This window comes from Paroedura picta, chromosome 12, assembly GCF_049243985.1.
Source record: "Paroedura picta isolate Pp20150507F chromosome 12, Ppicta_v3.0, whole genome shotgun sequence".
In the NCBI taxonomy this organism is placed as follows: domain Eukaryota; kingdom Metazoa; phylum Chordata; class Lepidosauria; order Squamata; family Gekkonidae; genus Paroedura; species Paroedura picta.
This window is the reverse complement of record NC_135380.1, coordinates 29470183-29496937: the sequence shown is the minus strand read 5'-3', so window position 1 is coordinate 29496937 and position 26755 is coordinate 29470183. Positions and strand designations below refer to the sequence as shown.

Sequence of the window (26755 nt, the reverse complement as noted above, 5' to 3'; positions counted from 1 at the left end):
TAGGCTGAGTAGATTCACCCCTCCTCTTCTAAATTGGTCACCGTTTCTAAAATGTTTCCCTTTAAATACATTTTTCTGCAGATTTCTGAGCGAGTTTAAGGATAGTCAGGGTCTCAGCTCTCCAGCCCAAAGGGAAACATTTTAGAAAATAGCACTCAACAACTTGCAAGGGGAAAAGAAAAAGATGCAAGCAACTCTGAGCATGAGCAGAGTGCCATTTGTGCTCTGTTTAACACTTTTCTAAATAGCCAGGATCAAAGTTTGGAGACCAGAAGCTTTCTGGCAAGGATTTTGCATGAGAACCTGTTGCTTAAAAAAAAAAGAAAAGAAAACGCAAAATTTCAAACAGAATCCAGGGTTGGTTCTAGCAAAGTGTGAGAGTTCTTTTTCTCCTTTGAAGCAACCATACCACAGCCAGAGTGCAAGCGAAAAGCGTATAAATTCAATTAGGGCAAAACATTACAGTGAGCAAGGGTATTGCCATAATAATTTATTTAATTCAGAAGGATCCAGGCGTTTCTGTGGGTGGACAATTTTAACCTGCCCCACTCCCATGCGGTGGATCGGAGCAACATTCACCCTTGCCTTGAGTAGACAGTGATCGGATCACGGGAGAAGCTGAACCTTGGACCATGAGACCAGCCCTTCTCTCATACCTTTTCCTCATGGATGCTCATCTGGGCAGATGCTCATCTGGCTGTGGGGCTAATCTCGACTTCCTGATGATGTCAGCACTGGGCTGGTAGGACTCAGGTCCTCAGTTGCCCCGCAGCAAGGGAATGCAGGTTCTTCCTGCGTTCCCTTCCTTGCTGCGGGCACCATCGGGCCTATCTGGGGCCAGCCCCACCTGGCAGGGAAGGGTCAGTCCATCCGGGCCCGGTTCCTCCCCCAACCGGAGGCATCCCAGAAGGGACATAAAATGCCCCAGTTGGATGCACAGCACTACACAGTGCCACAGAGCTGACTGGGACATTTTTTAAAATATATTTTTAAGAAGGCGGGATTGTGTCGTAATGCAATCCCATCTTCTTAAAAATGGAAGCACACACCCTGCATCATCATGGAGTGCAGTGGAACCTTGCCGCCTAGTTAAAGCTGGCAACAAGATGATGTCTGTGAAACTAACATTTTGGTTATGCATAAGCAGTACATCAACGCTCATTCTTGTTCCATATATGTAAAGAGTCTCAACTTGAGATTATATGTACATCTATTCTCAATTTGAGATGTCAGATTTTTTCCAGAAGAAAAATTGTTACACACTGGAGGTGGGGGCTGGCCAGAGGAGGTTCAAAAGGACCCCCCCCCCTTGGCAAGTGCCCCCAGTGGGAACTGAGCAGTGGGTGGAGGGAAGGCTATATTCTCCCCAGATATGGTGCTCTTGTCTCTAACATTGCAGACAATAGACGGCAGCAGGAGCACTTGACAGAGCATTGTTCTTTTGCTTCCTGTTCTGTTAATCTTGGGGGGAGGGGTTATCATGTGGTATAAGGAGGATCTTACTGTTGACAAAAGGCAAACAAAGAAGATGCACTCTTCCCCCCCTCCTCTCCCCCTCGTGGAGTGAGCTGCCAGCAGAAACCCAGGACCTGACGGAACTCTCAAAATTCTGAAGAGCCTGCAAAATGGCGCTCTTCCACCAGGTATCTGGTTGAGGCCAAGCTGAATGCCACCCCCACCCCCCCAGACCATGGCTCGGCCCTACTCCCTTATGCAGGCTTGGCTGAAAACTGGAGCTCCATCTACTCCTCCCCCCTCTGCACAACATTTTCACACCACACCCGCCCCACCCGCCCCTGATGCTCTGCCAAGAGCGCCATCCTTTCCCCACCCGCCCACTGCCTCGCTAATGGCGGCCAAGGTAAGTTGTGGCCGCTCTTTATCATCATCTTAACACAAGTCCGCGGCGCCGCGGACGCCGCAGACTAAATAAAAGAGTAAGCCCTTGGGAGGCGGGATGTGTCCGGGATGAGGAAGGGTGCCAATTGGCCCCTTCCTCCGGACAGACTATCGGAGGGACCAATCGGCAGGCGCAAAGCACCTGCCGATTGGTCCCTCCGATTCCCCGCTGGAGCAACTGCACACGGCTCGCAGTTGCTCCTTTGCCGGCGGCCTGACGCGTCGGGAGGCGCGAAGCAGCTCCCGCAGCGTCAGGCCGCTGGCAACGCAGTCTCCCGATCTGCCCCCCCCCAACCTCCCTGCCAACGACCAAAAGAGCAGCGGCGCCGAAGCTGCGCCAACGGAGGCGCCAACGGAGGATACCCCGCCACCACCAGCGCGGCCCCCACCACGGAAGACGAGCACACGGGTAGGCCACAGCGCGGGGGGGGGGAACCAGCTAGCGCCCGCTGTATTGCAGCTACAGCGGGCTTAATTACTAGTTATTTATAATTCTGAGTCTGAAATGTCAAGCCCTATGTCTGTTTTAGTTGATAATGGGTTGGCTCCCTTGGTAAAGGGCCACCAATAGAAACGGTGTAGACAATTTTGCCTATTTCTTCCCTCCTGCTTCAGACTTCCAACAGACATAAATGGAGGCATTATGTTTGGGAAGGGGCCGTGGCTCAGTGGTAGAGCATTAGGATCCCAGATTCCCAGGTTCAGTCACTGTCATCTCTAGGATCAAGTAGCAGGGGTTGTGAAAGTCTTCTGCCTGAGACCCTGGAGACCCACCAACGGTCAGAGTACTTGGGACTCTTTGGTGGACCAATGGTCTGACTTAGTGGCCTTGTTCATTGGTTACATTGAATAGATGTGTTCATCTGTTTGTAAGAAAGAGACAGTGCACATTCATTTCACAAGTGAAAGTGAGGGCCGCTACCTGGATAAAGGTTGGATTTAAACCATGCGTTGAGATGTAAATTTGTTGAACATAACATGAGGATTACTTAATGCACATCTAAACAAATATCAAGCATACATTTATTTATTTACTTAATTTACACCTTGCATTTTCTCCCAATGGGGATCCAAAGTGACTTACATAATTCTAGTCTTCCATTTTATCCCCACAGTGACTCTTTGAGGTGGGTTAGGCTTTCTCCGTGTGTGTAAGAGACCCAGCTTGGTATAGTGGTTAAGTGGAGTGGCCTCTAAACTGGAGAACCAAGACGGATTCTCCACACCTCCTCCACATGCATCCAACTGGTGATCTTGGGCCAATCACAGTTCTCTCAGAGCCTTCTCAGCCTCACCAACCTCACAGACTCCTTCAGGTAGTAAAAAGCGGGGTATAAAAAAACTATCACAAAAAAGAGCCTGCGTAGCAACTTCCAGACAGCTTAAATTGTGTTAGAGATCTTGGAGAGCCAGGTTCCCATCCCCACTTTGCCATGAATGAAGTTTGTTGGGTGTCCTTGGATCAGCTAAAGGAATGGGCACGAACCAGCATGAATTTTGTCTGGTTCGTGGTTCATGAAATGAAATTTGTGGCTGGTCAACCAGCACAAACTTTCTACAAACTTTCAAGCGGTTCATGGCCATGTCAGTTCGCGAATGGATGTGGTTCCAGACAGACTGTCTCCTGTCATTCCAAATGTTTACCAAACATCTGTCTTTCTACTATTATGAAAAGGTGTACAAAATGGGTTAGACCAAATTGACAATCTTCACACAATCTTCAGTAACAATGCACAGATAGCCAATCTTATATCAACCACTGCCACCAGCAGCCTTAAATCAGGGGGGGGGGGGGACTCTGATTCATAAAATAACTATTTAATTACAACACCTTAAAATCAATTAAGACCCCCAAGTGACTACAAAAATAGGCTGATGATTCATATTAAACATTGTCAGATTTTTTTTTAACTTCCTCTGGCTGGAAATTTCTCCATCTGATGGCAACAAATGAGAAAGTCCTTTCCCACAGACATACCAACCTGACTTCTGTTAGTGTCCTTCTCAGAGTTGGGGCTGTCTCCTGCTGACCTGGGCTGTTGCTTCACATTCAGTGTGTGGAGTAATCTTCTCTCCCGAGAGGGGGTTGGGTGGGCTGTGAAGCAACCTGAACTTCTGGGTTGGAGAGCTAGGAGGGCAGCTGGGCTAAGGAAGGTGATAAGACACTAGCATCCCCTTGAAGTGTTTCACAACTGAATACTAACACATACCCCATTCCCATAGGCATTTAAAATAAAAAAAAGTCTTGCCTTGAGCAATGAGGCCCAAGATCATTATTCATTTGGTGAGCCAGACGCCTCTGGACCCTCTTCGTGGGGGTCTTGGTTCCCAATCTAGTATTCACAAGTGCTCAGACTCTAACCATGGAGGTTCCACTAATGGCTAATAGCTGCTGATAGACCTTAAATACATTGGAGAAGAAGAACAATGTGGACAGCTACAGGTTCAAATGCCCACTTTGCCTTGCTGGGTGACCTTGGGCCAGGTGTTGTTTCTCTATATAACCTGAGGGCCTAGGACTAACGGGTAGAGCACACTTGCCTTGAATGCAGAAGGCCTTGTTTTAAATCCTCAGTATTGCCTCCCATGGTCCCCATGTTGGTCTACAGTAGTATGCAAAACCACAAAAGGATGTCATATCTTTTATTAACTAATGAATAGAGAAGTTAAAGCTGCAGTATTTTGCATTTGCCACTTCTTTGTCACTTCATTGTGCTTTGTGTGTAGACCAGGGGCAGTCTTAGTGATTATAGGGCCTGGGCAAAATGATCCCCACACCGGGCATTGAACAGAATATGGAGAATACCCTGCAGGGGGCATTGAAGGAGATGTGTATTTAGCACAGACTAAGAACCTTCTGATATTTTCCACTAAGTTCCTCCAGTGTCATGATTGGCTCCAGAACCGAACAGACTGAGTGAACAAAGAACAGTTAGACAGGACTTTCTCTCTCTCTCTCTCTCTCTCTCTCTCTCTCTCTCTCTTTCTTCTATTTCTCTCTTCACAATAAAACGATTTTGTTCTTTTAAGCAACATGGTGCTTTAGATCTCTTTGCATATTTAACCTCTGCCAACATGGCCCTGGGCAGCTGCCCCTCTCAAGTGCAGGGCTCTGTCCCTGTTGCCCATTGGCTAAAATGGCCCCTGCCTTAGGTCCAACCATGTGCATTATTTTTAGTGCTTGGATTAGGAAGGGCTGGATTTTTTTTTAACCTGCTATTTTCCTTCATCCTAAAGGGTTTTTGTCAATTTACTCTATCCAAATAATTCAGCAAAATCCACATTGCTCTCATTCTATGGTTAACTCCTGAGGGTTCAAAAGGGGCTAAAGGGCTTTTGAGCCAAAGTGTCCCAAGCTTAACATTGTTTACCCTTACCTGTTCTTTTCTCTCACTTTCCTGTTCACATTTCCGGTTGAAACTTGCTTTTCATACACCACATTTACATCACGCAGGAAGGGAAGGAAATGGCCCAGTGGCAGCTTCTGTGCTAGTTTTGCAGGGCTGCTGACTCTCGGAGTCTGCAATAATTTGCAGCAAATCCATTCCAGAAAATCCTTATAGATTTCAAGCAGGGAAGTCTTCTCATCCCACCCTCTTTTGCCTGCTTAAATTACAGAGCAGTAATGCAGATATCAATCAGGGCAAGTGTTTGGTTTTATAAAGAAGAGGAGGAGGAAGTAGTGGGAGGAGGAGGAGGAGGAGGGAGGAGGAGGAGAACCTCACCATCCAGTCTAGTAACTCCTCTCATTGCTGGATCCTTTTTTAGAAAGAGAGGGGTGCTCGAACCCAGGCCCACTTCTCTGGAAACCTTGCCCCCATGTCTTGTAAGCAGCGAGGGGAGAGGTGCTCTGCACATGAGCATACATGAAATTTCCTAAAGGATGGTTACCTTGTTGGACTATTAATATTAGTAGGCCCATTTCTGTGAGATACTAAATATATATTAAATATAAAAGAGAATTTGAATGTAAAGATATATGTCTTATAATATAAGGTATGGAGATTTTGTGGATGCTCTTTAACAAATTGCTTTTTTTGACGTTAAAAATGTATATATATATATATATATATATATATATATATATATATAAAATAGATATATATCTGTTTTCATATATAGGTTAGTTGCTGAAGACTAAATCTGTTAGTATCCTTGTGGAAAGAAATACTACATTATGGTCTGCATGAGGACATGATATATTCTTACTTTGTTACAGTTCACGGATGAAGTTAAAATGAAAACGAGGCTGTTGTACCTAGCAACTTGTTCTGCTTATATTTGCTTATATTGTTTGAATAAAGTTTTTGCCATTGTCAGCTATAAAACTACTTTCCTCTGTCTACACGTTTCCAAGAAGACAGTAAGCCAGAGTTAGGGCCAGATCACAAGTTCCTTCCCAAATCTTTTGCTGGTGATCTTCCTCTTTGCAAGGGGGAAAAAGAAGAATGCAGAAAATTCAGTTTTCTCATGAGAAGATTTCTTTCATGGAGTGCCAGCACGGTGTAGTGGTGAAGAGCAGCGGCCTCTAATCTGGATAATAAGGTTTGATTCCCTACTTCTCCTCTACATGCAACCTGTTGGGTGAATTCAGAGGTACATTGCCCCTGAACATGGAGGTTCCTTTTAGCCAACTTTGCTAATACTCATTGACAAATTCCCTTTTAAAGCTACCTAAGAAGACAGTGTCCTGACCTGCATGATTTAGGCTTGTTCAATCTAGTGGAACCTTGGAAACTAAGCAGGGGCTCAGGCGGGTGGCGATGTCCCTCGGCAAAAGACTACCCCCCCCCCCGGGCCTCAGTAAAATTGTCAAACATTGACCGGTCCCCAGTGATAAAAAGGTTGGGGACCACTGTATTAATCCATAAACTATTGTCAAATAATAGTCCATATTATTGGAACTACCAAAAAAAATCACTTTAATCATCGAATGGTGATCACAATGACAAACAAGATTCACTACATTTGAGAAACAATAAACAAATGAATTATTGCGAATGCTGGCAGGGGTTCCTGGGAATTGTAGTCCATGGACATCTGGAGGACCACAGGTTGACTAACCCTGAGCTATAATACTGGGGATCTCCAGGTCCCACCTGGAGGCTGGCACCCCTATCACCATCAATAGGTGGAATATGTCCCCAGAAGGGGACACGGCCTTCTGTTTTAACAACAATAATTCCCACAGCTCCAGCTACAACGCCAACACCACCTTTGCTTCTTATTGCTGAAATGGGGCTGCAAATGTGTATCCTATAATGGTGGTCCCTGGATTATATTGGCTATGTGGTAGATGGGCCTACGGACATTATAGTTGGCCTGTAACTTGTACCACGGAATATTTGGCCCTGGGCATTACCAGAAGCCCCAGAGCCTTCCTACTTGCCTAAAAGAATCTGCCTGAAGGCAGCAACACCAAGTAGGGTTGCCAACCTCTAGGTGATAGGGTTCCATAAGTAGGGTTGCCAACCTCTAGGTGATAGCTGGAGATCTTCCGCTATGACAGTTGATCTCCAAGTGACAGAGATCAGCTCACCTGGAGGAAATGACTGCTTTGGAAGGTGGCCTCAATGGCATTATGCTTCCTTGAAGTCCCTCCCATAAAAACTGTATGTCTGCTAATATATCACGGAGGTTTTCGGCAGTGTCACTGCAGACAGTTTGCAAATTTGCACAAAGAAACTAAAAAGCACATTCCAAGTCAATTAACAAAACCGTCTGGCTTTTGTTGACTCACTGGCGACCAAAGAAAAGTAAATGCCATCTGTTAAAAATGCAGCAACGAACATTTTCCATGACGTTGCAGAAGAAGGGCCCATTGACTGGTCAAGGTAGCTTCTTCGTGTAAGAGGATTGGTTGGGAATCTGCTTAAGACTTAAATCAGTGGTCCCCAACCTTTCTGAGGCTGGGGACCGGCAGGGCATCGGGCCTCGGCTGCACGGACCACGGCCGCATAGCGGGCCGCGCCCCTCCCGCAGTAAGAAGCTTCTCTATAATCACTGGGGTCCGGTCAATGTTTGACAATTTTACTGAGGCCCGGGGGGGGGGAGTCTTTTGCCGAGGGACATCGCCACCGCCTGAGCCCCTGCTTAGTTTCCAAGGTTCCACTAGATTGAACAAGCCTAAATCATGCAGGTCAGGGGGGGGGCAGAGAGAGGGAGCCGCGGCCCGGCGCCATGGCCTTTGCGGCCCGGCACCGGGCCGTGGGCCGCAGGTTGGGGACCACTGACTTAAATGATTACAACACGAAAAAAGGAAGGTTCACAATAGAATAACAACGGAAACACAATGGGCCTATCCAAGGCAATATTTTGATTCTAACAATATATCTGTAAAATAAAAGGGTAAGGGGTAAGTGGGAGGAGAGTGGGCGGGCACTGTCCGAGATAAAAACTCAGAGGAGCGAATCAGGAGCTGCAAAGCCCTCCGCCCAGCAGCACCCCTTGCCCGCCCAGGGACCTCGCCGCGACCTCCCATGCGCCTCCCTACCCGCCTGTCCGCCCGCCGCCGCCCGCCCTCTTCCCACCCCGGCCTAACACGAACCTTTGGCCACCTCCGAATCCTTCTCCCCACCAGGATTTATTGGGTGCCCGTTCGGACACTTTGCCAGCTGCTCCCTTGCTTCGCCGCCACCGCAGACGCCACGCCGCCAGGGCTGCCTGGCCACGCACGTGCACACTCCCATGCGCCTTCTCACTGCGGCCCGCATCGTCCCCGATCCCTGGCCTTGCCACTGGACACAACTACAGGCTGCGCCCGCCAATGCCACCAACCCATGCTGCCTCCACCACTGCACCCAGCCCTCGGCGGCCTTGCCTCCGCCCACCGTCGCCCTGCCGCACGCCCGCACCCCCTGGCCTGGCCACGCCACTCATCCACACCCGGCAGACCGCCGCCAATGGCCAGCCAGCCTGCCCACCCCTCACTATGACTGGGGAAAATGCCCGCAGGTCCCCAAAGGCACCGCCCGCTACGGCCGCTACCACAACCAGGCCGACAGCCGCCCGGACCTTGGCCCTACAATAGCTAGTGCCCGCTGTATTCACAGGACAGCAGGCTTAATTTCTAGTATAATGACAACGTAACATTCCCAAATACCTTTGAGCCGATGGCCTATTGATATTATTAAAACACTAATATAAGGATTCAACCACTGAAGAAGATATTGAAAATGGAAATTATCTAGAAACTGTTATGGTTGATTCTTCATGTATATAAAAATGTATTAAAATTGAATATATATAATGTTAGAACAAGAATATTGTCTTGGAGTTCAAAAGCCTCAATTCTTTGGTGCTCGGCCTTACTTATGGTCCAACTTTCACAGCCGCTGTTGTATACAGGTCAGTTAACATGTTCCTGTGTTGCTGTAAACATGCCATGAAAAAGACTACCCAGTTAATGTCTAAAGAAGAAGGCAACAGGATGGTTTTGCACACGTAGGAAGCTAAGGAAAAGGCTGCTGAAGAGTGGGAAAGAATGTGCAAATCAGGAAGTGAATAATTCACAAAGAGGGGACTGGGGAAGTAAGAATGTGCCAGAATGCAGATATTGTATAATGGTTCAGTTATGTCGGCTAAGTGGGATGTGCTGTGGCTGTCAAGATAAAAGAATAAGTGAACCTAAAAGCAGAAGTATCTGGTCTGGATCGAACTGTGGAGCAGTGGTCCCCAACCCCCGGTCCGGGGACCAGTCCCGGTCTGTGGATCAGTTGGTTGGCTGCAGCTCATCCTAATCCTCCTCCCTGGCTGCAGCCTTGGGGGTTGCCCTGCCACTCTGCCACTGGCTCACCTTTGGTGCTCTCCAGCAGCCACTATAGCTGGGGCTCCCCCTCAGGGGGGCACTGCACAGCTGCTGCTGGCAGCGCCCCCCAGTGGGCAGCGGGAAGTCAGGGGCACCAGCGGGAAAGCAAGTGGAGCAGGGGCTTAGGCGGTGGTGGCGATTCCTCAGTAAAAGACTACCCCCCCCCCGGTCTCAGCAAAATTGTCAAGCATTGACTGGTCCCTGGTGATAAAAAGGTTGGGGCTCACTGCTGTAGAGCAAAGTTCATAAGTCCGGAATTTGATTGGAAGATCCTTATCTTGGGCACAATAAATGCTTATCTGGGGGGACTATAAAAGTACACAGGAGAGATCACTCACCCCAAAATTCTGCTTTGCTGTCTCGTGCTATCATACCATGAAGAATCCAGCAGTTTGGGAAGTTAGTTTTTACTGCCTTTCTTCAATAGTAGGATTCAACGATGGTAAACTATTTATTGGCAATTTTTAATATGGCTGGAAATTGCTGTCAGTGACATGGACCGTGAGCAGGGTCTAAAAAGGTTAGAGATGCGAGTCCATGTAGGAGTCACATCATAAAGTAATAGCCAAGTATATCCCTAATTATTTTTATTAAAGTACGTATCCCAGAGGTTGTCACGTGGCAGTGAATGCCACAGTAATAATCCCTGGCCTTTTGCTCAGTTCCCCAGCCCCTCACTGTGGCCTTCACTGTCTTCTACTCCTTTTCTTGTTAACAACACTAGTTCTTTTTCCACAGTGGAGTGCATGGCTCGGCTTAAGAGCACCTACATTTCAAATGTATCTGTTGCTTTTGTTCTTGCACTGTTGGTGACATTCATCGTGTTGGTGCATGCCTAATTTGAACTAGTTTAGAACATGTGATTAATATAAGCCTGTTTAGTTCAGCTGGAATACCAGGAAGAGGGCTGGGTGATGTTCTGTTGGGCTCCATGAAGAGCTATGTGTTCTTTTTCACTTTTATTATCTTTAATCTGTTAATTTGCATTTGGCTGTTTTTTTTCAAGGCAGCTGTTTTTTGGCAGGTTCAAGGATGCTTTTACTATGTCCATTGATAAGATGTTTGGCCGAATTAGCATTGGGTTTGAGCAGGAAAGAGTTTGCATACAGAATTTGTGTACTTAATTTATACGGCTCCTATTTTATTATTCTTAGTTAATATTTAGTATTTTATTATTCACTACAGTTTGAATGTGTGGGCGGATGGGTTTCTTGTCTTTGTTTGTTTTACGCTAGAGAGAGGCTTGTCTGATTTTTCCTCATTCCTCCCTGCCCCCTTGAAGATGTCAAATTGGGTAGTTTATTTCCTAGATGGGTGTGTGTTTGTTCTCTTCCTTTCATCTGTTAAAACTGAGTTAAAAATGGGCACAGCAGATTGAGGATGAACTTTTTATAAAAGATAAGCAAGGTAGAATGGAATTTAAAAAAATAAAGTGTTCTCTGTGCCACTAAAAATCAGTTTGATGTTTTGGACAATGAGTCTGATGTAAATGAATGGTTTCATTTGAATCAGGATCCAGAGGATAGGGAGACGATCTAAGATGGCGCCGTGCTAGCCCATTCCGTGACAAGTTCTCGAGCCAAGCAGAGGGCCAGGAGCAGATGCACCTGGCAGACCTGAGCGGGATGCACAAATCTCTCTTGCTGGTCGCCCCAGGAACCGGGAACGGCATCCTGAGGGTCCTACAGATCCGTGGAGACTGAGTTCTCCAGATCGTCGCTGCCTGTGAATGCTGGCAGGGGCTTCTGGGAATTGTAGTCCATGGACATCTGGAGGGCTGTTCATAACAGCATGTCCATGGACATCTGGAGGGTTGTTTGACTACCCCTGGATTAACCCTTTTGACAGAGAGAGGTGGAAGCAGGGGAAATCTCTCTTTGGGAACAGAGCCGGCTAGCTTCTTTCTGGCCACAACATCTTGAACAAAACTTGGGAAAACTGCAGCAGATTCTTGCAGGGATTAGGCAAGGGGATAAGAATACTAATATTATCAGAAATTCTAAAACACCAACAATTTGTTTATAAATATATCCCAAGTAATTGGATCAAAGAGAAAGAACGGTTCTGGTAGTGAGAATGTTCACAATCTAAATCCAAGCCCAGGAAACCTGCAGGGAAACGCCAGAATAGTCTCAAATGTGAGCGTTCTTCTTGATCGTGATATTTTCTCCATAGCTAATAAGATATAATAATAAGATATAACTCAAAAATGATCAGCCAAAATTCATATGAGTGGACAATTGTGAGGTTGGCTAATAAGCTCACTTCCTTTGAGGTTAGAGAATATCTAACGTGTTTTATGTGAACTGCCCTGAGCCTCAGGGGAGGGCAGTGTATAAATGTAATAAATAAAATAAAAACATAATAACATATTATGTTCTTAAGGCAGTGGGTCAGGACCCCTCTGGAGGTTGAACAACCCTTTCACAGGGGTCACGGCAGGGCTAGCAGCCTTGTGGGGTAGATCGAGAAGTCTTATGGGAAGAGAAACCATGTAGCTCCACACTGCCTCCTTGTATACCATACAGCCCCCCCCCCCCAGCAGAACAGAGACAATTAAGAAAAGCAACTTTCTTTGAATGATAGAAAAATAGATCAGATGTGCTGGGTCAACAATAATATGTGGGAACGCCAAGGCACAAAACTGTTGCAATACAGCTCAGAATAATTTCAAGGGCTTAATAAAATATGATTTAAATGGAGACTCGAATTATGCATCATATAAATCACCAGGGGTCCGAAGTATCCCAGTGCTCTCCCTGAACCACCCAATTGGAAGGCTATTCCAGCACCTTTATAGTGCATCAAAGGATTTTTGGTGCACTTTTTGGATCTTGCACTGCTGCAAGCTGTCGCTTGGGTTGGCTTTCCAGCTGGGCCAGAAACACCAAAGGAATGAAACCTACCATCCAGTTGCAACCGGTAAGAACTTACTCCCGGTTGCTCTGCCTCACTTGTTAAGGATACAGGGGGTCATTTATATAAGAGAGTTACCTTTATGGACCTTTGATACTAATAGACCCAAATTATATGGCTTAAAATATAAAGTATACAGTATATAAAATATAAGAATTAGGTAGTGGGTCGAAGACTTTGTTTGTATCCCTGGAAAAAAAAACAGTTAAGAAATAAGTTTACCGAGGAAGTAAAATACAAAAACAAGGTTTTATACCTAGGAACTCATTCTGAATAAAGCTTTTTGCCATCGCCAGCTTGGAAATTTCTTTCTGTTTATTCACTTGTTAAGGATGGCAGGACCTTGCCCTACAGATTGGAATGCTGTTATGAACAACCAGCGACACTCATCAATAGACTAGGCTTATGCCAAGCCAAGCACTGTTAAAGTCTGCCACAACCAGACTCTATCTTCCCTCTCACAGGTTCAGTATAGCAGCTTCAATTCAAGACATGTCCATCTCACCTCTCACTGACCCCCCCCCCAACCAGTTGTATCTGCTGAGCAAAGGGTCTGTCAGAGTTCCGCTTGCCTAAAAGCTTCCTGGTCAAGATAATCCACTATAATCCACTGTACACCTATCTGCCAAGGGAAATTACTTCCCATACATCTAGACACTGCTAGACAAGATGAGTTTCCAATTAAGTCTATCTCCTGACCAAGATGGGATGTTTTTCTAATATCCTGTCCCATGGAAAATTCCATCCTGTGTTCACCTGGTCTCAGTCACATACCCCCTCTCTCAAAAACATATATAAACCAAGCCCAAAGTGCACATTTGATGGGGACCTATTCAGAACACCCTTCACACCACTGGCTGGTTGTGTCGTATCTCTGCCTCACTACTCTTCAAGACCGGTAAATATACTTAAAACCCTTTCCCCCACTTTATTTTCCTATCCATTAGATTGCTAGTGTGATAGATATATGTTTGTTTATTTCTTTTATTATTTTCTTTCCAATAAAGATTATTATTTTATAACTGTTGTCTGCCTTGAGTTCTTAAGGGTATAATCACCTCAAATACATTGGCAAATCAATCCTTAAATGCTATGTTACCACCCTCTCACTCTGCTATTTCCCCACGGCTTAATACAACCGTGTCACAAAACACATGTGTAAGCGTGATTCAGGTAACACACTTTCCCCATCTGTAACCTTTTCTTTAGAGAATCCTGTGAAACCAGAAAGCTTGTGACATGTTTAAACACCTTGTCTCTCCTTGTTTCCAAAGAAGACAAGCAATTGTGAAAAGAAGCCTGTCAAAAACCATTTGGGCATCTCCATACCTGTTTCGGTCAGGGCTGGCTTCTCTTTGTCGTTCCCCTCCGCCCTAGTTGGGCATTCTGCCACACAGCACATTATTTCTGCCCCTGCAGTACAAACTAGATTTTGTTCTAGTTCCATGTCCTGGGAGCTCCACCACATTGTCAAATGAGACACATTTGTCATCACAGATCCTCATCCTTATAATCTGATGCTCAGTTCATCGGAGCTCAGCCCTGGAACCTGTTTCCGCTGTCAGGGGTCATTTAGTGACATTTAGAAGATGAAACTCCTGAGCATGGACAGACTATTCCCATTTTCATCACCAATGACAGTCTCCCCCAACACATCTCAGAGTATCCTCATAGTTGGTACTTTAAAACCAATATATGAAAAGTTGTTTATATCTGATTATTTATTGGATTCTTCCATGAAGAAGCAGGATGAGCTAGTTCAAAATTTGGGGAAGTACCACTACTCCATCCTGCCATGTGGAAGGCCTCTCTGCCATTAAATAGATTTCAGGTGGTCATTTTGATCTGCTTTCTGGGATGACTTCAGCCCCATCTCCTTAACCTGGTGTTATTAGAACCATGTAGTATTGACACTAAAGCCAGCTTCCGTCAATACCACTAGGGCATGCTCCCTCATAAGTGCTGCTCACAAGATTGCATTTGCAACCATGCATTTTCAGAGTTTCATTTTGTGACGCAAACTCCCCCTCCACACAACTCATCTCGGAATACTGGCAAACCCAATAGGTCATCTCCTGAACCATGAATGGCTCTCATGCCTTCACAAGTGAGAAATCCAGAGGGCCAGTGCCAGGAGAGGTAACGGAGATTGAGGTCCCCAAATGGACATCTGGTGATCACTTTGCACAGAGCCTGTTGCACTGCACTTCCCCCACATGACTGGCCCTGTGTCCCCCTGCGTTGCAAAGCATTCTGGGAAAGCAGGATCTCTCTGAAGAAAGACTCACTCACCTGGGTTACCTGGTCTCCCTGGTGGTTGGCTTGCCAGATCCAGGTTAGGAAACTTTGGGGATGGAACTGGGGAGGACAGGGACCTCAGTGGAGTACGTTGTCAGAGAGTCTGCCCTCCAAGGCATCCCTTTTCTCCAGGGAAGCTGATCTCTGTAGCCTGGAGATGAACTGTAACTCCAGGGGATTCCCGACCTGGAGGTTGACATCCCTCTGAATCACCACTCTGGTGGTGCTCTCAGATCAAAGGCCCCTTGGCAGCCTGTGAGCCTCAGCAAATGCCCAACTGCACCGTCCACGGACCCCAAGACCTTCTCCCTGCATACGTAATTCCTTTCAGGGCAGGAGAATTTATTTTGCCAGTTTCAAAATGAGACACTGAGGCAGAAATGCAGATCTTGTTCCGAACACGTGAGGGTTTTCTTACACTCACGTTTACAGCAAGATAAGAAATAGATGTTTAAGATTTCCATGAGGACAGGGCACCTGGGCAGGAGCCAGACTTTTGCATTTCAAAATGGAACCTTTGATTTCTTCTTAAGGTAACAATTCTGCCATGGTGGGCTAGGGATTCATTGTGACTTGACCCATGGGGGTCCGTGTGCCTTTTCAAGCTAAGTTAACTTAGGATTGACATTCCTGAGCCAGGCTTGGAGCTCCTGCTTCTCACAAGGCAGCTGTTCTGCAAAAAGGCACATCGCCTTGGAAACAGTAAGAGGGTCTCAGTTACAAGCAGGAGAGACACTGTGGGTTAAATATCATCAATTAGCCATTTTGTATTTGTTCCACTTCCCCTTTTCGTTTCACTCTGGCATCCTTTGGGAGCCGGTCCAGGAGACAAGGGTCTTTGCTCCCCAGCCCTGGAGCAGTGGGGGAGGGGCAGAGAAGCTACAGGGCTACCTTTCTCCCACCGGCCCCTCAAGACCTTTGCAGGCACCTTCAAGCAGACAGAACCCACCAGCTGACTCTCAGAACTGCCCCGTCTGGCCTGCTTGGAGAAAGGAGCTCGCCCTGCCAGGGATTTTGTTTTTTTTATGGGAACAAGGAACTTCTTTTATAGCATGAAAATCAATCTTAAGCTCTTTTGTCTTCCTAAATGAAGTTAATGCTTTCGGGGCAGGTTGGCCATTACGTAACAATATTTAACCAGTCAAATGTTGAAAGGGATTTGCAAAATGTCATGTAGTGAAGGGTGGGGGAACAGTCCAACATTCCCCCAAGACACACCTAAGCCTTTGAGTATGCTAAAGTAACTCTTTGGATCATGGCCAGAGGACAGAAACAAAGTAACCTTGCTCTGATGCTTTCTGTTCCAGCCTCTTGTGGTTGCTCCGGAACATGAGGGCATGGCTGTTTGGCTAAGGCCGAAATTCCAGTTATAGGAAAGGCCACAGTAGGCTGGGAGTTGCCAAGGAACTCACACAGCCCTTCGAGTTTGCCTGGCTGCGCTTTCTTCTCCCATGAAGTCACAAAGACTGGAATAAAGCCACTTTCCACTGAGAGCCAGAGTTGGTGCAATGGTTAGAGCAACCTTTTTCAACCTTTTGACTGTGGAGGAGCCCCTGAAATAATTTTTCAGCCTTCGAGGAAGTGAGGTCAGTTGACCACGCCTCCCTGCCACACTCTCATAAGTTACATGCCACCGGAAGTGACATCACGACCTGCATGAACAGGCATTCTTCAGGAGGACTGAGGGAGAGGTAAAGAAGGTGGTTTTAGGTGGGAGTAAGCATGCAGGCTCTGCCCCTCCCCCAGGCACTGAGACCACAAGAGAACTTATGCTAGGGAGGGGGCACAATGGGAGCAGACAGTTTCCTAGCTTGTTTGTTTGTTTGTTTGTTTGTTTGTTTATTTATTAGATGTTTATACTGCCATTCCATATGGCAGTTTACGTATAACATCACAGGGGGATACATGGAACGACCTAACATACAACATAGTCAAATACATCAACAATAACCCAACAGTGGTTCTGAATAACACCATTTCATTGGTCTTAAACAACAACAACATAGCAGGAACAGTAACCTAGCTAAGGCACCCAGAGAGGTCAGACTGGTTCAGGCCATGGAGAGGATGTCTGAGGGGGACCTGTGGATGTTATTTGGTTAGAGTGATGGGCTAGGATCTCAGAGACTCAGGTTTGAATCCCTACTTTCGGAGGGCCTTGGGACAGTCACACTCTCAGCCTCAACTCCCTCCCTGGCTTGTTGATAGGGTTATCAGGTCTGGGCTGGGAAATACCTGGAGGTTTTGGGGGTGGAGCCTGGGGAGGGCAGGCTTTGGGGTCCCCTGAAGGACTTCAATAGAGTATAATACCATTGGGTCCACCTTCCAAACTGGACACTTTCTCCAGGTGTTCTGATCTCTGTCACCTGGAGATCAATTGTTAACAGTGGGAGGGCTCCAGCCACCGCCTGGAGGTTGGCAACCCCAGTTGTTTTGAGGATAAACTGGAGGAGAGGAGAAAGAGGTATGCTGCTTTGGGTCTCCACTGGGAACGAAGGTGGGGGTGTAACTGAAGGAAGTAAATAAATGCACCATAAATCCCCAGACTCCAGCAGTCCAGCTCTAGCTGATTTCACAAGAGGCTGTTCTGGAAATGGGGAATCCATCTTTACAAGCTGATCTTTGCATGCACAGCTAATGGATTGGGAGGCCATTCTTCTCCCACTTTTTAAATCTGAGGTACACCAACAAATCCAATCGGGGTAAGTTGCAAGCTGGTGAAAGCAAAGTCTTTCCCCACCCATAATCATTAGGCGGTGGCACTCGATGTTCCAAGATTCAGTGATGGTTGGATTCAAGTTCATGGCAAACCAAGGGCTGGTCTCACCATCTGGGTAGGGACAGAGAGGTGGGCCAGGGCCAAAGTTCAGCAGACCTACAGCTGGTTTGCAGTCAGGCGATCCCAAATTCAGTCCCTAGCATGATCTCAGTCCCTAGCATGATTGTTGGGATCAACAATGAGAATATCACTTTTGCTGCCCAAGGCTTTCAGGAGCCTTGGCCAATCGGAGAAGGAAAGACTAGATAGTCCAGGGGTCTGACTTGACACCTCAGTAGGTTCATGTCATTGGCTGTTAACGCTGATAACTAGATAGATGAACTTCCGTGGAGAGAGGCAGTAGTCCTCTGAATAGCAGTTGCTGTGACCTTCTCTTTTGCCTTGGCTGCATAAAGCCTGAGATGACTTTCTCTCATGCAAAATACATAGGTCAACTGGTAAGGCTTTGCCTGCTAGGAAACTGTCATCTCTGAAAACAGGAACAGGTTATGAATAGAATTCAGGGAAAACACCCACATCGCCTACATTTTAAAAAATTAGATTATCCCAACCCTTTATCTGCCTATAACCCCTGCCCCCCAAGACCTCAGATGCCCCCAATAACCTACCTACCATTTGGAGGATAACGCTTCCCAATCTTCGACTGGCTTCAGGATTTCACTTTTGCTTCAGAGGGAGGCAACAAAAGCAGTAGGCAAGAAGGAAGGAGGAGCTGGGCTTCCTGATGCAGCTGCAGGCACAATAGCCGGGAACAGTGACATGGCCGGGCCAAACACATGCCGTTTGGGGAAGGAAAACATTTTGGGGGGGGGGGGGGACAGCCACAGCCAATCTAGCAAAGGTAGACTGAGCCTTGGGGTTGAGAGAAGAAGTGAACACCAGGATGCTTGGGGCAGAGCAGCCCTTGCACTTGTTAAAAGAGTAAATAAATTATCCTCAGAAGCAGCTGTCATGAAACTCTCTAAGCACTTAAAGGTACTATAAAGACCTGCCTGGCTGAGTCAGAACAGAGCTCCAGCATCCTGTTCCCAGCAGTCAGAAGCCTCTGGAGAGTCCAAACCCTGGACTGGAAGGCAAAGGTCTTTCCTTCTTGCTTCTTGCTTGACCTCAATGCCTGCTATCCAGAGAACGGCTGCCTTTGCCCACGGAGGTTCTGTTGAACTGGTCAAGGTTCATAAGCTGAATTGCCTACCTACCTAATCCTTGATTAGGGATAGCCTTGCTGGGACAGGCTAAGGGTCCAACTGGTTCTGTGGACAGTTGGCAGTCTTCAAGCAAAGGTTGGATACACACTTTTCTTGAATGCTTTAGGATGCTTTGGGCTGATCCTGCGTTGAGCAGGGGGTTGGACTAGATGGCCTGTATGGCCCCTTCCAACTCTATGATTCTATGATTCTGGGAAGTTGCACATGAAGGTAACCATTCCCTTCCCCTGTTGTTGCTTGTGCTCCACCCACCTCATGTCATTGTTTGCAGAAGTACACCACCTCTTAAAATGTTCATACTCCACCTCTGGGCAAACTGCACACTAGGCACCTTGCTGTGATAACTAAAACGTAACACGCAATATGTAAAATTAAAATCTAATAAAGAAAACTATGGAGGCCAAATACTAGTCCGGCAGAACTGGTTGATACCTGTAAACAGGTGGGGCATCAATGCAATGTGGTGAGAGATGTAGCAGCCAGGGTGGCTCTCAAAGTCATTCCGAGTGAAGAGTCTGCATGCACTACGGTCCATCTGATGATGTGAGGTCTGACTGAAAAAGCTTATGCAGAAATAAAATGGTCTTCCTCTCTAAAATGCCCAAGATGCCAGGTGTGCTGCTCTACCCGGCTGTACCCGATGGCAGTCTCATTCAATTCACTCTTGGCCGGGAAACCAAGACCTGAATTGCAAAATGTTTAGCAAAGTCAGAGTCCAGTCTGGATATTATCACTAATTGTGGCCACCAAAGTCCAAGGGAGAGCCAAGAGGGTGTTGAGAGGCAAGCTGAGGTTGAAGAGTGCTATGAGGATTTTCTAATGTTTCTAGCATAAGTGAAAATGTTCATTGGAGCCCGGCCCCATGGGTTTCTGATGGAGCAGGCCAAGGTCAGCTTCACCATAAGCTTACTCAAGGGAGCAGCTGCCCGGTGGGCTACCCTTCTCCTGCTTGCAGATGCTCCAGAGCTTGCTAACGTCCAGGCTTTCATGGCCAAAATGAACGAGGCCTTCAGGGATGCACAGAAAGTGATCCGTGCCAGTAGATGCCTGCAGCAGCAAAGCCAGGGGACAAAGTCAGTCCAGGGTCTAAACTGCACGGAGCTTTTATTCCAATCCCAGGTCGATTCAGTCCCTGCCGTTCACACAGAATGTGATTTCTGTTTTGATTTTGGGTGATTTAAATTTTGCTTCTGCAACAAGCATGATTGATCTAACATGACCCTATCTTAGAGTGTGATATCTTAGAGTGCTTTTAACCCACAATATTTTAAGAATCGGACTGAGAAAACAGGCTGTTTTGAATCTGGGCTCTGCTCCGTGGTAGAGATTCTCTGATTGGCCAAAGCTGCCCTTGTGACAAGCTTGCCTTAAAGGAGAAGCCCCTAATTTCTCTCACCTTCTGTCGGCCTTGGATCTTTTTCTCCCTCCTCTACCTTCTTCGATCCTCTCTCCCCCCCTCCAAGAAAAGAAAGAAGCTCCCATTCTGCTTGGCTCCTCCCCCCCTTCAAGAAAAGAAAGAAAGGGGCTGTGCTTGGCTCCCCCCCCTTCTGAACTACCCTAAACATGTGCAGAACAATTTCTGTTTCAATGGGAAGGGGGGAGAGGAAGACCCGAGTTCAAATTGATCTGAATTCAACAGGATTGACAATGGAATAAACAAAATACGTGTAGAATCAGCCTAGGACTATGCAGCAGAATTCCAGGTCCTGGTACAGGATCTGGACTGGAATGAACCAGTCCTGGTGGGCCAGTTTGTGGCAGGGCTGGCAGATGAGGTCCTCGATGAGCTGGTGCACGTGAATAGACCACGTCAGATGGTTCCTCCGTGTCCAGAGTAATTGGCGTCTTGAGAGTGGCATGCTGGGGTGGAGATTGATTCCTACAGGGGTGTGTTCCTGTTCCTGTCTATTGTCAATCTGATGTGGTCTATTTATGTGTGCCAACTCATTTGAAAAAAACTCATATCACAAACCCCTGTGATCCCTAAAGATTCTACTCATTTTATTAATCTTATATAGAGAAATTAACAGTGGAACCATCTTTTCTATTAATAACTTGGGATGTTACTTTATACACGAATATCCCTTTGGATGCAGTTAGTAATGTAGTTAGTATATATTTAGATCGTAGTGAAACTGATAGACCTCCTGCATATTTTCTATTGGACCTTCTTGATCAGGGGAAGTCAAACTGCGGCCCTCCAGATGTCCATGGACTGCAATTCCCACGAGCCCCTGCCAGTGTTCACTCTGGCAGGGGCTCATGGGAATTGTAGTCCATGGACATCTGGAGAGCCGCAATTTGACTACCCCTGTACTAGATATTGTACTTGAAAAAAAAAACTTTTTCTCAATTTAACTGTGAGTTATTTTTACAACTACATGGTGTTTCCATGGGTGCTGCCCTTTCCCCTAACCTGGCCATATTATTTATGTATGAATTTGAGTTGAAATGGCTAAGACATTACTTAAACAAGCCTTATTTTGATAATATTGTTTTTTATACAACCCTTTACAAGAATTTATTTCTTGGGCCAATTCACCAAACTATAAGATTTATTTATTTTATTTATTTATTTAGATTTCTATACCACCCAAAAGCCTCTTGTGGCGCAGAGTGGTAAGGCAGCAGACATGCAGTCTGAAGCTCTGCCCATGAGGCTAGGAGTTCAATCCCAGCAGCCGGCTCAAGGTTGACTCAGCCTTCCATCTTTCCAAGGCTGGTAAAATGAGTACCCAGCTTGCTGTGGGGTAAAATGGTGATGACTGGGGAAGGCACTGGCAAACCACCCCGTATTGAGTCTGCCGTGAAAATGCTAGAGGGCATGACCCGGTGCTTGCATAGGTGATACCTTTACCTTTACCTTTACTGCTCATTTCTTTGCAGCTCTGGGCAGTTTACACAGAACATTATAACTTACATGAAACATTATGCAGACTATAACATCAAAACAACTTTTAATAAAACATCAAAAGATTACAAAACCACAATTATCATATAATAACAATTAACAGTAACTTTGGAAGAGTCATGGGCAGGCTGTGGGGGACCAGCAGGTGTTCTGAGTCGGTCGGCCTCAAGCAAATGCCTGGTGGACGAGCCCCCTCTTGCAGGCCCTGCGGAACAGTGGAAGTTCGGGCAGGGCTCTGATCTCCTCAGGAAGCTCGTTCCACCAGGTGGGGGCCAGGACCGAGAAGGCTCTGGCCCTTGTTGAGGTCCAACGTGCTTCTCTGGGACCAGGGATCCGCAGCCAGTTGGAGGTGGCGGAGCGTAAGACTCTTTTGGGGGTATAGGCAGGAAGGCGGTCTCACAGATACACTGGGCCCAAACCGCGTATGGCCTTAAAGGTGATTACCAGAACCTTAAGCTTAATTTGGAATTTAACTGGGATCCACCCAAGTTGTTGGAGTGCCGGCCAGATGTGGGATCTCCATGATGTTTTAGTAAGAATCCTGGCCACAGCATTCTGTACCAATTGTAGTTTCCGGATCAAGGATGAGGGTAGGCCTGCATAGAGTGAGTTGCAGAAGTCCAGCCTAGAGGTGACCGTCGCATGGATCACTGTGGCTAGGTGTTCTGGGTCCAGGTAGGGCGCTAGTAGCTTGGCTTGGCGGAGGTGGTAGAATATTAATTTTTTGGACATGTATGGAAATAAGTTTCTACTTATTTCAAGCCAACTGATTGTAATCCCTTGCTAAATTTCTCTTCTTACCACCGTAAACATATGAAAATCTTCCTGTGGGACAGTTTTTGAGACATCGTAGAATTAACACCTTTAAAGGAGATTTTGAAAAAGCAGCGGATAAACTTGCTGTCTCTTTAAGAGAGAGAAACTACCCACCCCAGGCGATTAATAGAGCAAAAGCTAGGACAAAAGCTAGGACGAGCTCTACTACTATTTTATAGAGAGTGGGAAACAGAATGGTATGTGTGCTAGAACATTCAGCATGTTCTCGCCAGATGAAAAACGTGTTTTTGAAATACTGGCATCTTGTCTCACACATTAAAGGATGTGAACAAAAAACAAGCTTTGCATGGAAAAGAAGGAGGAACATTAAGGAAATTATTTCCGTGAAACAGTTTATCTTTTATATGGTCTTCATGAGGACATGATATATTCTTACTTTATTGCAGTTCACTGATGAAGTTAAAGCGAAAACAAGGCTGTTCTGCTTATATTTGCTTATATAAAGTTTTTGCCATTGCCAGCTTGAAAACGATCTTCTTCTGTCTACATATTGGCGAAGTCCTGGTTTTTACCTGGGATTTGAGCTTAGATCCCTCCTGCCCATCATTGCTTGGACCTTCCCCCTCTGTCTGTTCTGACAGCTGTGGAGGCGGCTGGGTGGGCCACACAAGCGCACCTGGGACCTTGGGCTGTGGCGAAAATGCGGAGGCCAGAGGTGGGGGTGGATCCGAAAGCAGGGGCATGACACCTGGGCTTGTTTGTTTATTTGGCTACACCAAATGTATACAACTATCCCTTTGGAGTTGTAACATTCTGAAATGTCGTTTCTGCAGACCTGCATTGTGACACGATGACGTGTCAATACCGTATAAATTCTGACTCCTTTTCAACTGTTTTAATCAAAGTAGTACATTTACATAATGGGTAATGGTGATATACCACCACCATAGACCAAAGTGGTTCTGAATGGACATACATCAGAGAAGTTAGAGATTGCCAGAGACACTTGAGGTATGTCTAAGGCAGGGGTAGTCAAACTGTGGCCCTCCAGATGTCCATGGACTACAATTCCCAGAGGCATTCGCTGGCAGGGGTTTCTGGGAATTGTAGTCCATGGACATCTGGAGGGCCGCAGTTTGACTACCCCTGGTCTAAGGTGACCAGATTGTCCCACTTTTGGAGGGACATCTGGGGGCACCTAGCAAATTGTACTTATGTTGAAATTAAAAAATATATATATTACAATACTATTTTTACATTCTATGCGTTCTATGAACATTTTTGTTGCTCCATATAGACCAAATTTTTAATCAAGAACCACCCCCCCCGGTCAATGGTGTCCCGCTTTACCAATCTTAAAATCTGGTCACCTTAGCTGTGTCCCTTAGTTTCAATCTTATTTATTTTGGCATTGAAATTGCTGACCATCTTTATCAGTAATAAGGAGGCGATAACAGTAATGTAGCTTATGTTTCCATGGCTCAATCCCTCACTGCTCATTATGAACCTTTTTGGGGGGTGGGGGGACAGATTGCAGAAATTTTGGAAAGTGAAAGTTAACTTTACAGTTCTATACCTACCCATCCCTTTCTGATGTTTTCAAACTGGGCATGTGTCAGCAAATTTTATTTGAAAACATTACAGATGTTGTTAAAAGAGCACAATTCAAACTGATTTTGTTCCCGCAGTGGCAATGTTAAAGGTAGCAACACCAGCTATGAATTTTGTTGGGAAATGGAAAAGAATTGTTAATAAAGGAATACCGTATGTGATGCTTGAAGGAATAATATCGTTAGAACTCTTACTTCATCTGATCAAAAACAACACTTCAGGATCTTCAGCCACTTGTATTGAAAACTGCACAGGCTGCAATGTATCTAGAGCCTTTATCCCTCTTGTATTTATTGGCGATGCTGTCAGAACACCTGTTACATGTATTTTGGCCTTTTCCAGGGCTCCATTTTTTTAAAAAATCATAGAATCATAGAGTTGGAAGGTCCCATACAAGCCATCTAGTCCAACCCCCTGCTCTACACAGGATCAGCCCTAAGCATCCTAAAAGATTCCTGCGTTAGATGCACAATAGTCAACCCACAATGGATTTGAAAGGATATAACTCTGTTTAGGACTGCATGGTTGACATCTGATATAAATGGATAAATGGCAGTTGTATTCCCTTCGGTTCAATGGTCACTCTGCAGTTCTTTTTGAAAGACATCATTTGGGAAGGTTTTCTTGTGATTGCTTGACTGTATATAGCTGCCGGTTGGGGAAGAATTGCTCTGCCTGTTTCAAATGGGGTTTTTATAAGTTTGGAAAGCAGGTTTGTTACCTTAACTCACTGTCCTGTGTAGCAATTTAAGAGATTTTATGTTCGAATCAGGGGAATGTAGAGAGCTGTGGTTCCTTTTCATAATATTTGGAGTTGTCTGCTTTGTGATGGAATCTATCTGCATGTGTGGTTTGACATTAGAATGTTTATTTCAACATTTTACATTCCATTTTTCTTCCTTTGAAATCTATCTTATACAAAATCCTCAGTAAACTGGATATTAAAGTTATCTAGCATGGGTTCACAACATAAACATAATAAAGGTTTTTTTTAATTATTTGAATGCAAATGTAAGTATAAAACCAGTGGCCAAAAAGGAACAGTAATTACAGACCAAAAATACAACCAAACAGATTACCCACCACATTTTGAACCACCTGTTTTGTCCAGAAGGTAGCCCTTGTGAGTAACACTTTGACTACTCTAAATAGGCAAAGACCTTCTTGAAGTCAGGGTATAACTGGAAAATCAGCTTAAAGGGCCAAACACATTTCCCAAGAGCAGAGCTGAATCAAGGGGACACACCAGACTACTCAAAAAGAGGAACCAAGTCTTCTGGCTGATCCCACAATCACCAATATATGGCCAGGAAATAGTCTTGGGACTTCTGTTTTTTATACCTTTAATGATCCCATTTTCAGAAGGTCCTGCTCCTCCTAGTCTGATCTGAAAGTGCTAATGCATTAAAGATTCAGACAAAAATGTTTTTGTTCACATCATTTTGTATGGAATAACACCATCATTATTAATCCAAGCAGCACTTTCCTGAATTGAAATGATTCCAAATAAGTGATGTCTATAAGTTTCCATTATTATAACCAAACATAAACCAAAATCCATTGGAGTTGTACTCACTTTTAAAAACTGTACCCAGCTTTGATCACCCTCTCAGTCCTTTGGTCCAATTCCACTCTGTGTCCTCTACCTCGATGACAGAGGTTTTCAGGCAGAGAAGAAGCTTCCCCAGCCCCTGATCCTTTTACCTGCAGGCTGGGACGTTCTGCATGCCAAGCATGTGCTCAACTACTGAGCCAGCCAGGGCACCTCCCAGAAAGGGGATGACTTCACAATGAGGACCAGTTGAATAGAAAACTTCATTGTTATAGCAAATTATTTTGATCTAGTCGAGCAAGTCAACATAGAAGATAATAGAGGGGGGGACCCTCCTAGTCTTAGCCTGTGTACCCCTGTAGACAGCCACTTGTACCAGAATTTCTGAATAGGGTGAGTAAATTTTTATTGAGCAATCTTATCATGCCCACACCAGCTGCACCACTGGAGCTGGTGCCAGTGGGTGCTGGTCCAGAGGCACCGCTAGACCCACTTCCAGAGAACCGGGAGATGTGACCTCGAACTTGCTCGATGAAAAGCAGCCTGGACCCATCCAGGTGGATGACTGGGGCTGTTCTGTCAAGCCCCTGGATAAAGCAGCCACCAGTCTGCAAGAATCACCAGAGGAGCAGCACTGGCAACCTCAGGCCAAGACTCCTGAAAGCCCTGAATGACAACATCAGAGGAGGTGATCTACCCTGAGAGCTGTCAGAAGATCGGCACACTTGGGTAGATGAGATCCAGCTGCAGTTCCTTCCTCTGTTGAGAATTAATTCCAGATGCAGTCTTTCTGGCTGAGAGCTGCCCGACCCGGCTTCTGGCTATTTCAGCAGAGCCTTGAGACATTTTGTGAGATCAGTGTGTGCATTACCCTGCCTGTGTGCTGAGACTTCTGTTTCTGGTTTGCCACAGTGAAGCTCTGTTCCTGTTTGGCTCCTTGTCTCGGCTTGACTGATATTCCTCTCTGGCTCTTCGACCTGGTTTGGTTGATATTACTTTC

The 26755-nt window shown here is 45.9% G+C and overlaps 1 protein-coding gene across 3 annotated transcripts in view; it reads right to left on the bottom strand.

Moving 5' to 3' along the window:
- The window catches only part of GLT6D1 (glycosyltransferase 6 domain containing 1), a 52217-nt gene extending 26261 nt beyond the window's left edge, over nucleotides 1-25956 (bottom strand). Inside the window, exon 1 of one of the 3 annotated variants that reach the window (XM_077305410.1) lies at nucleotides 25780-25956. The gene's annotated coding sequence lies outside the window, so the exon portion shown is untranslated. Of the gene's footprint in view, nucleotides 1-5276; nucleotides 5504-18311; nucleotides 18354-25779 lie in introns of those variants that run through there. The other 2 variants (XM_077305411.1, XM_077305412.1) reach the window with 2 other exon arrangements.
- Nucleotides 25957-26755: the final 799 nt, after the last annotated feature.